The following is an 11,138-nucleotide window of genomic DNA, read 5'->3' on the forward strand; positions in this document are numbered from 1 at the left end:
GAGATCAGGGGGTGGGGGCCGCTCCACGCCGCCCACAGAAACGAGCCAGAGCGCACAGACGAGCTCCGCGATCCTCTGCTGCTGCTGCTGCTGCTGGAGCCCCGACACACAGGAGCACCGAGGAGCTGGCATCAAGGTGAGGCTGCTCCCCAATCATTTCAGCTCAAACCAGCACCTTCAGAGAAGAGTCCGAGTGAGGAACACGGAGGAAACAAGTTCCTTCAGAGGGGGCGGGCGGCTCTGGTTCTGCTGTGGGAGCTGCAGGTCCGCCTGCACACTTTTTTGCGTTTAGTTCAGGTTTTTTTTTTCTGCAGCACAGAAGGTAGGATCGAGACTTTCATTTGGGCTCAGACAACTACCACTTTGACCAGTTTACCAGTGCACCTTGCTCCACCCTGTTAGTTCTGCTTTCCTAGCAGGATTTTTTGCTGCCTTTCTTAATGAGACTTTCGCTCACTCTGGTGCTCCTCTCCTTCATCCTTCATCCTTCATCCGCAGCCAGTTGGTTTGGTTTTAAAGCTGGAGATGACATTAAAGTCTGAAGGGCCTCCTCTCTGTCTCGGCTGCGCTTTGGAAGATAAGAGCGGAAGTTGAGCCACAGGCCATTGCTGCTCCTCCTGATGCATATCTCAGGAGATTAAAGCCTGATCTATTAAGGCAGTTTGCCTGAAATGTAAATTTAGTGCAATCTCTTTGGCTTTTTCCTGTTTGAATGTGAAAAGCCTTGTGTTTTTTTTTTTTTTTTTTTTTTTTTTTTTTTGCAGGACTCCCATCCACCACTTACAAACTGACTTTAATTCTCTGCCTCGGCTGCAGGAATTTAGTGCGTTGCTGGAGTTGGAGCTGGTTTGATTCCTTGAAGCTCCCACTGCTCTGCGAGCGCGTCCCCACTCTCTCCGTGAAGGTGGGCCAACTGCCTGGATTTCTTTTTTCGTCTCCGGTTGGAGCTGACAGTCAGTAGGTCAGCGCCTCAAATGAAATGGTTTTTTTGGGGGGGTTTGGGGTGTTGCTTCGAACACGCCAAGTTCTTCGAAGATTGTGGTCGCACTCGGGTCGGTCAGCTCCGAGTCTCTGGTTCTTCGCATCACTCCTCTTCAGCTCCACTGCGGGCTGGCCTGTAATTACTAGAAGCAAATAAAAATGACTGTAAGCATATGCTAAATTGAAGCATTTGAATAAAAAAAAAAAAACGACGTAGCAACAAAAGAATTTGTCTTGAATATTGGAAATTTCTTTCCTTTATTTTTTTAAATAAAAAGGAATAGACTAAACACACTAAACAGGAATGTCCAAGTTTAGCAGCTTAATTAGCAAGTAAAAAAGTGAGAATAATAGATCTGTCTACAAATCAATTAGTTCATAATACATAATATCATTGGTTGGCATCCGTTGTTTTAGTTGGCGCATGATCTTTGTGAAGTTATCCTGTAATTTCTTAAATGCTGCGTCCATCAGTTGGGTTCCTGTCAGCTCTGTCCGAGCCCCAGGAGGAAAAGCAGCCGAGACAGTGTTGAACGAGCCAGGTTTTAAGAGGCTGAAGGGGTTTATAAAGTATGGCACTACTTCAAGCTAGCTGAGAGTAAAACGGCTGGTTGTAGGTCCTGAAGTATTCAGTACCATATTCAGTGCTTCTCCTTGCAGCTTCTGTGCTCCACCTGTCCTCCTCTCATTCACACACATGAATTCCGTCTCGCTCCTCCTGACTTTCATTCCTCTTCTCTCCAGAGCACAACTCCGCCTCTCTAGACTCTCTTCCACCTGCTCCTTGGTCCCACTACTCAGCTTCATTGTCCCTGCTTGAAGTTTGCTTTGCTGCAGATTTTTCTTTTGAACTTTTGCTTATTGCCTGCAGTCGTCATAGTCAGTGGGGACCTCTGCCTGACCTAATCTGTCACCCTGTCCGTCCCAGCTGCAAACAAGAGACTCAGTTCTGATCCCCGATGTAATCCCACCTCCACCATGAACCCATCCGTCACTCCTACTAGAGGTACTGTGGGTTTATCTGTGGCCGATGCCGACCTTTAGAAATCAGGGCATTGATGGCCAACATACAACACAGATTTTGGTGTTTTCCATTTAACAAAATAGAGCAACACTTGCGTAATCTAAATAACAAACCTTAGAAGAACTTATACACTTAAAGCTAATATATAGAAGAGCACTCTTCTAAATCTAAATTGTGGGCTACAATAAGCTGGTTGCAGCAGATGCTGCTGCATCTTCATTTTACTGCATCGTAGCTGAATAAATATTTGCTTGGCTCATTTATCGGTATATCTCCAGGAGGTAGACATACTAACCACTCACCATGGTCCCCTTGTCCTTGGACATGTCTTGCACTTAACGCCCATATTTCTCCATCACGCCTGCCTGACTTCCTCATACCTCTTTTGGTACCCTACATTTGCGGTGTCCATGTCCACGAAGGCTGCAACTCCTGCTCTTCCCTCTACTTCTCTGCCAGCATCGTGAAAGCAAACATGACATCTGTAGAGCTTTGTCTTGGCATAAAACCACTCTGCTGCTTACTGATCATCACCTCACTTCTTAACCTAGCTCCAACAACTCTGCCTTCAGGATACAACCCCAGCTCTGATTTAATGTTGGGTTTTCCAAATGAAAATAGTAAAATGATCTGATATTTCATGCAGGATGTTGTCCATCAGAAGGTATTTCTAACCTTTCCAAGGTGTTTCGCCCATCTCTTTGTGCCTTCCATACATCATTTCCCACTTTATTCTCCCTTTTTTTTTATGGAAGTGCAACTTCATTGTCTCCTTCATTAATTCGTCCTCTCTCAGGACGTCGGCGAGTTTGCTTTTACCTTCCCCTGCGCTTCATTTGCATCTTGGCTTCACACGGCTGCCCAAGTGTTTTCAGGGAGTCAGGTGGCTAATTGGTTCCCATCTGTTGGGAGAAAGCAGCCTTTACTGGATCTTGGGTAATTTGTGTCAGGAGAGGACAGATTGAGATTTCCTGCACCCCCCCTCCCCCCAAAACTTAAAACAAGTATTTTGTTGTTTTTGTCATTTTCTTGAAGCACTCTTCTCTTTTCTTGTTCCCCTCTGTGTATTTGACACCTTGAAATGTGTGGCTGCCATGTTTATTTTGCCACATGGTAAGAAGGTTTTGGTTCTCATTTCTTACGTTTTGTTCTTATTTTTTTTTCTCAAGGCACTTAACCTGAGCGAGTTCACTGTTGTTTTTGAAGCTGCAGTGCATTCTGTCTTCTGGGGCACTAGTTTCACAATCCTTTTTTGCATCTCGATGTTCTCTCTGTGCGAAGATAAGGTTGAGAGGAGGAAGTGGTTTCGTACAAGGGCTCAGCAAACCAAAACAGGAAGTGACCGTTAGCATAGCAACGTGAATGTTTTTTGGCTGAGAAAGTAACAACATTGTTAACAACTGATTCAAGCAAAAGTGACCCAATAATGTATAGCCTTCCTTCAAACTGCTTAGACTTTCAATTTTTTTAGATGATGAAAATTTGCTCTTGAATCATAACTTTTAGTGTGATAATCAGCTAAATCCAAAAAAAGAGATTAAAATAAAAAACAACTGGACTTCTGTGAGTTTTGTCCTGAAGCTGTCAGCTGTGCACCTACACCTCAAGGATAAGGGACACTCTTTTGAGGACGAAAATGTTCATATTTTGGACTGAGAAGACAGATGGTTCGAGAGGGGGGTAAAGGAAGCCATCTATGTTAAAAGAGAGAAACCAACTTTAAACAGAGGAGGTCTCAGATTTCAGCTTTCAGAAACATATAATGGAGTTTTAGGCCTGATCCCCAGTCAGTTTCACTCCAATCAGGACCAGCATTTATGTGACCAGAGTGACCCATCAGTGAGTCAGACAAACAAGGACCCTGATGACCCTCTATTGTGAGGAGAGTGAGTTTAATCTGCAGGTGAATCGAGCTTACAGAACATCTGAGCTTTAAAAGCTCGAACTCCAGACTCTCTGCTTTTTGAATTGAGAACGCTCCTCAGATAAGAAGCTGAACGTCTTTAACTACAGAATAGAAGTCCAGTTGTTTTTGATTTTAGCTTCTTTTTTTACCATGTCTTGGATGACTGAGAATCTACACCGACAATTAGCTAGATTTCTATCACCTTTTGTTGGCCTTTAGTCTGTACATCCATGCATGTGTTGATTAGTGAAAAATCCCATGACCCACTTAATACATTGTAATGAAACTTTCAGAAAGTATTCATTGGATGTACATCTACACCTGATTAGCTTTTGGAGTTACCCTATTCAATATGGCCACCACAGCTAATCAGCCCTACCAAGCACAAATATGGCTATAACTCAGCCACATCCAGTCAATCTTAACAAATGGCTAAAACTTATTCATTTAATTTTTAACAGATATTGGCTTAAAATATTATGTAGCAGTAGCTGAGAAGCATTCCCAATACATTGCACATATGCACATGAGTTGACGCATAAAGTTATTTTCAAGGTTTGACGAAAACAGCTACAACTTCTCTCTATCTTAGTCTAAAACTCTGGTATGAAAGGTACAAGATGCATTTCTTTAAAGAATTCAAGGGCTTTAATTCTGTCAACCTTCAAACTGAGGTCACTCTGGCTTCTTTCTACTGCAGGTAAAATATTGACTGCTCCACACAATCCCGCTGTACAAGATAGTCCTTTAAGTGCTACCTGAATGGGATGAATAATTTCCCCCAGCAGCACATAAGGCTGTTCTCTCTCACCCGATTGTAGAACATTTGGTATCTCCAGAGGAAGCAGCGTTTGGATCAAATCCAATCTAGTCCTCTCTTTACAGTTCAAACCTAAAAACACTGTCAAAATATTATATTTGAACTCATTTCAACTCAGCAAGAGAGCCAATTTCAAGCTTTTTTGGAGAGCTGCCGCGCAGCTGATGGGGTGCCGCTGCTGACCTTGCTGAAACGGCAAATCGGGAAGAGAGCGAGCAAGCGGGCAAGGCTGAAATACAGCGCCACATTACATGGATAAATTTAATTTGCCGTATAAGAGAAAGAAGAGGAGCGAAGAGGTGGCGACGAGGTTGGAAGTGTTAACCGGGGGCTGGAGACAGAGGGAACTCGCAGTGTCAGACCTCCACAAATTGAGACGCTTTCGGGGGAACTGCACACATCAGTACAGGAAAGGAAGTTGTCGTGTTTAGTCTCCTCATATCAAGGATTTGTGGGCTATTAGTTGATAGTGGTGTGTTTCTCATTTTCTGTTGCCTCGGTTTAGCCTCTCTAATCTTAAATGACCTGTGTGCATATGTACAGATTCATCTCTCCAGCCGTAATGACACTATTTAATGCTTTTGTTTTCGACGAACGCGGGAGGGAAACCTGTGACATGGAATTCCGGAGAAAAATCCAATCTGAATCAATCATCGTCTCTGCCGGTGTTCCTGTTGTTCCGCGTGCATCTCTGTTGATGATTGATGCTGTTATATCCGCTTGCTGGATGGATTGTAAACGGTGACAAATGGCGAAGTCTAATCCATCGTCTATTGTCGCAGGGAAATCATTTACTTTTCCTTCACAATCCATTAAGTGGAAAAGAAACAAAAGTTGGACATGCAGAGGTGGTTTTTGCTCTGGTACCAACGAACTTTAAGGTTGGATTGAATCTGCATTTGTGTTTACAAATCTGAGCTTTAGTAATAAATGTCTTTTCGTTAGACAGACTTTTTCAAGTCAAACCAAGTGATTTCAGTTTTATTCTGGATAACCGCTCAATCTTTTGGTGTAAAAAGCATCACAAAATTGTCAACCATCCATGGTTGAGATGATTTTTGCACTTCAGTCTCAATTTATTGTTTAGTTACATAAAAAATGTTTGGGAAATCCAAACTGGAGCACAAAAACAGGGCGGTTCAGTGCTAAATTCAAACAACGCAACCAGTACTTGAGATAGAAACTAAAACAAAGTTTAGATAAAAAGAAAAACATTTATTTTAGTCTATTCCTATTGACTAGACATTTGACAGGAACCCAGAAGTTGAAGCCAAGAACTGACTCCAGTACAAGTTTTAATTCTTGCCCCCTTTACATAAAAACAGGATGTTACCGTTGTTGAGAAATAAAAATTAAAATAGTAAAAAATAAAAGCAAAAGCAAGAAGTTGTAAAACTGAGGCCTTGTGGGTCATTTTGACCCAAATATTGAAATATTACCTAATTACATAAATATTAACATTACATTTTTTAAACTCCCTGTTCTATATGAACAAAAACAAAACAATTTAAAATAAATTATACACAGAAAATCACAATAATGTAATTCAATTAATCCAGAACCATGGTTCCCAAATTGTGATACTAGTATCCCATGGAAGGAGGTTTATGAGTTAAAAAAAGAGGCTAATTACCGGTCTTTAGTTAAACTGTAATGTAAAGCTAAAAAGCAGAGATAGCCATAAAGATAAGCAGCTTAAAGACGTTATGATCCTTGCTCCAAACTGAAACAAGTTAAAACTTTGAGAGTCTTTGTGGATACCGGAGTAATTGATGGTTAACCAATGTGTTAGTGAATATTAGGCAGCCCTGGTGAAATCTCTATAAGACCTACAAGTAAAAGGTGCAATAAGGCAAAACAGTTTTTAAATTTAGGTTATCTCAAGTTTGTATTTAGTTGTTATGGGACAGAAGCACTAAGGACATAGTGTAGTTGGTGTTTTTCTTAGCATCATACTTTAGACTGCACCCTTCAACCAGGGGTAAGGGTAGTATCTACCTGGGCTAAAGCTGTTGGAGATCAGTTGGTGACCTAAAACTGCAAGGAAATGGGCTAATTTTCCATCATAGACTCACTAGATCCTGAGTGTTTGCAGCTAAGCGACCAGAGAGCCACCCACCTTGGCAGACGCCCCCACATTTAGGATTTAATCTAATGGAGTACACTTTAGAAATGAAGACAGGCAGATTTTGACCAGTTTCTAAATAATAACATTTATTGTTGGCGTGGTTATACCACACATTTCGGGAGGTATGTAGTCTCATGTTTTTTTGTAATAGGAGATTTTGCATGTGTCAAAGCTTGAATTTATGGAAACTAAAGAGGGAAGGGTTTGAGATGCCTAAAACAACTCAACGCGACAGGTCTGTGAACCCCTGTGAGACATTTTGGAGACTCACTCATCAACGCTGTTCACCTACTAGTCTCAAACAAGATGCTACCTTAGGGTTTGCTTAGTTTTCTTGTTTTTGTCAGATATAAATATAAGTTTGTCGTACTGTGTTTTATTGTCTAGGTGGTATTTGCAGAGCTTAGTAGTTTCTATAGTTATATTTGTTATGAAAAGATTTGAGATCCACTGATCTTAAAACCTCTGAATCCGACCAACAAACTGTACATTTCCACTGTGGTCCTTCTTGTATTAATCAACGATAACCAGTTCAACATAATTCATGGCTGATGCCCCTTTAATGGCTATGATAGCGGGATGGGTTAAATAACCCATCTGGAAATGTGTCACCGTGTTCTTCGACTGAACAAAGACTTTTCTGTGAGATATATAGTCAAACAATCCGGGTATGATTGACGAGCAGAACCGCAGATGGTTGATTGGAGGCTGTGTGTCATTTAACACCAGGATTAGCATCGTGATCCGCCTCGATCTGGGGTCAGGATATCCGTCTGAGGCAGACGTGTCGAGTGATGGATGCTTGATATTTTGGATGAATGAGCCCGTCTAACATGAAGGTCCGCGGCACACAAGGCTCTCGTGTGAGATAATGAATGTACTGACGGAACCGTACAACACCTCCACGAACCAACACATCTGCACCCCTCACCTTTCCACCTGGAACGAGCAGCAATCGTAAAATTAATCATTCCCTGGATTTACAAGCAGCTTGGATCAAATGTAACAAACTTCGGCATTTAAATTCAACCCAAGCATTAGCCAGACACCTGACCGGTTTGTCTTTTATACAAACATCTGGGTCTGTCTGCTTCGTCTTAGTAACTCACTCACGCATTGTTATTCATCAGAAACTCCAGACAATCAGTGACAGTAAGCACCATGGGGACAGTAATTAATTGTCGTATTACCGTTACCTCGTGGTCCTGTTGGTAGCCTGTTTGCAGGTGCGTTTTCAGACTTCTGTTTTCAACATTTGATGCTCTTGAATACTGCCTAGCACCTAATTATTAAGAATAACAAGTTGGATCAAGAAGTGAGGGAAATATAACAATCATTACAAAAAAAAAAGCAAAACAACATGGCTCTAACAAAGCCAAGAATGGAATTCTGCCACGATTTATTATCTGCCTCCTGTTTAGTTAGAAAGTTCAAAAACATTCAACGGTACCACAAGTAAAACTTTGTCTTTGACGCCACTATTCCAGGTATTTCTTTTTTCTTTAATAATATTAACAACGTTCGAACAAGAAGCAGGGATTCTAGTAATAAATGCTGCGATACCCATGCTGGGCCACCAGGAGGCATTATTGTGAACATTAAAAACCCATCAAGATACAAAGTAAGAGCACTAAGCTTTAACTAAGTGAATGTAAGTGTTTCGTTCCTGATTTCCTCTCTATAATTAACATTTAAGCACTTCTTTTTTCCCCGTTTTTGTATGTTCTGTTTTACCTGTCAGGCCTGCCGTACTCTTCCCCTTTAGTCTCTTATCTTTTTATGCCAGCGCTTCGTTTTTAAAGTCAGATCTTTGTGCGCCTCGTCCATTTACGCCATTATAAAGACGTAGTGTCTGTGGATTTACCACCGCTCGCTGCCAGTGATTCTGTCCTCACAGCCAGATTTACACACTTGGCATCCGCTTCGCAGATCATCGTTGGACATAAAACACGCCACGGGTAGAGGCGGTGATGTAGATGGAGAGCGTGTTGAGATGAATAATTTTCAGTTCTTTCTTTCTGTTTTCCAGAACAGATACAGCTCTGAGATGAGCTGTTGAAATGAGATGCTGCACATGTTTTTGGCCGTGATGCGCGAATGCCACGACACAATTTAATAGTGTTTTCTTTAGCAGCCCACCAACTGAAAACGCTTTTTCACGACGTACTGAAAGGCAGCATATTCAAGCACTATGCACTTTCTCCTCACATCATTCCATCCACCAGGGAGTCTGCAGCGGCATCCCATTTACTTCAGCTGAAATCCTTCACTTGGCCTCTAATGTGTCTTTACTGGAAGAAAAGAGGCTCCAGTTACTTCAGTCCGTTTTCTCTTTTACCCCAACCTGTTCATTTGGTCTGAATCAGCAACACAAACAGAATGACAAACTGGGCCGGTGTGGTGCCACCTTGCCAACGGGGAGGTTGATGGTCACACGTGGCACAAGCTGGTCCTTCGCCGCAGAAATGAACGCCCAGAGACAGCAAACAAGGCGACTTTCGCTGTGATTTGTCCAGTTTGCTTTTTGATTTATTTTTCTTAAATGCCCCAATTTTTCTTAAATGCAACTTGACGTTGTTGAACGGTTACCGCACTATGTTCCTCAGGGGTTTACGCAGATAAACATGGAATAATGCAAAAGGTTTGGGAAAATTAATATTCATGGGTGAAGTGTGTTTAAATACGGATGTTTTGATGTATAGGAAAAGTAAATTGGACCAAGTCTAAAGGAAGTGCTGGGGTCATTGGGGTCACCATGGTAACCACACACCTGTGTCTGTCACTCCCTGACAGCAAGTTTAGGACAGGAAGACAGAAGGGCAGATGAGAAAGTAAGGCTCAAATAAGAAGTTGTATTGAAAAAAGTCCTAAACCATAAATGGCAGATATATTTTGTTGTCTTTTTTATATCTGCAGTGTTTTATTTTGGAAATATGACAGGTTAAAAAGACCCTTTTTTTAAGGAGAAAATTCTTAACTTAGATAGTATGCTGGTGTAGATTCTCAGTCATCCAGGCCATGGTAAATTAAAAAAAAAAGGTTAAAAAACAAAAACAACTGGACATTTTTAGGACCCATTATTGCCACAGGTCGTAAACCATTCTGTTCCATATGTTGCAAAACCATCATGGCTCAGTGAGATACAAAAAGAAAATCCCAACATTACGATGTGAATTTCGGACACGGAAAATCTTTCGCAATGTTTTAAACAAATATCTCTATTTTCAGAACGGTCATTTCTAAGAAAAATCTCCGGGAATGTTGGTGACCTGGGCTTTCATCTGTGGGTGAAATGCTGCAAAATAAATGTGGTTTGCTTTCCGTTTTATTTCACGTGATTCGTACGTAACACTGCTGAACACAGGTAGTTACAGAAACCCGTGTTTCAGCTGCAGATTTTGTGAAGCTAAAAATACACACGAGAAAAAACCAACAGCAACACTGATTTCAAGCATAGTTCTTTATTTATTCACGTTGATTCACACTCTTTTCATTTTTACACGAAGAAATATCCCTGTTCATTGAGACAGTTCTAAAATGTCTAATATTTCGTCCATATTTTCAGCGCATTTTTTTTTCTAATATTAAAATTTCCCACTTTCAGAGAACCCCCCATGTATGTGCATTGCATTATGGGGGAATTTGAGAGATAACTGCACGTCTTGATGTATAAACAGCAGGGTTTTCCCCAGTGTTCCCCATTATTAGCCTGGTGGGCCGCCAGGCTTTAGTGACCCGGCCACCAGGCTGAGCTCCGCTTGTTTATTATAAATACGTCATTTTTTTATACGTTTTTTTCCGCACGCACGCCCAAAACCGCTACCTTCATGTACCTCACCGTGCGAGGGTGCGCGCGCCAACAGTGACACAATCGTGCTGTCCCCGCCCCTGCGCGAAGGTCCCGCGCGGCCACCTTCAGCTACCTGGAGTTAGCAGGTTGTCAGAGCCACAGTAATAAACATCGAACGAACGGGTTTAACCAAAAATGGTTAGTTGAGCCGAAGTTTAGCTGGTGGCTTTACAAGACCGAATACGGTAAGCGTGTTTTATACTTAGTGAAAATATTAATATGACACGTGGTAATTTATCCATGTTTAACAGTAAAATTATGCTATTATATTCAGCATTTGTAATGATCAGAACTGAGGACCCGAAATTTCAGTCAGACACAAAGTACAAAATAATAAGTTCTTTATTGAAGTTCGGGGTAAGGAACAGGCAACCACCAGCAAAGGGACAGGAACCTCTGAGGACGGAGAGGAAGGTTAGAGGGTTGTAT

General features: G+C 41.7%; 1 protein-coding gene across 2 annotated transcripts in view; it reads left to right on the plus strand.

Moving 5' to 3' along the window:
• The first annotated feature begins 6 nt into the window (after nt 1–6).
• The window catches only part of rnf152 (ring finger protein 152), a 42,833-nt gene continuing 31,701 nt past the window's right edge, over nt 7–11,138 (plus strand). The window contains exon 1 of one of the 2 annotated variants that reach the window (XM_017414068.3): nt 7–136. The gene's annotated coding sequence lies outside the window, so the exon portion shown is untranslated. Of the gene's footprint in view, nt 137–819; nt 962–11,138 lie in introns of those variants that run through there. The other variant, XM_037973336.1, reaches the window with a different exon arrangement.

The sequence above is a fragment of the Kryptolebias marmoratus genome, linkage group LG21, assembly GCF_001649575.2.
Source record: "Kryptolebias marmoratus isolate JLee-2015 linkage group LG21, ASM164957v2, whole genome shotgun sequence".
NCBI lineage: Eukaryota > Metazoa > Chordata > Actinopteri > Cyprinodontiformes > Rivulidae > Kryptolebias > Kryptolebias marmoratus.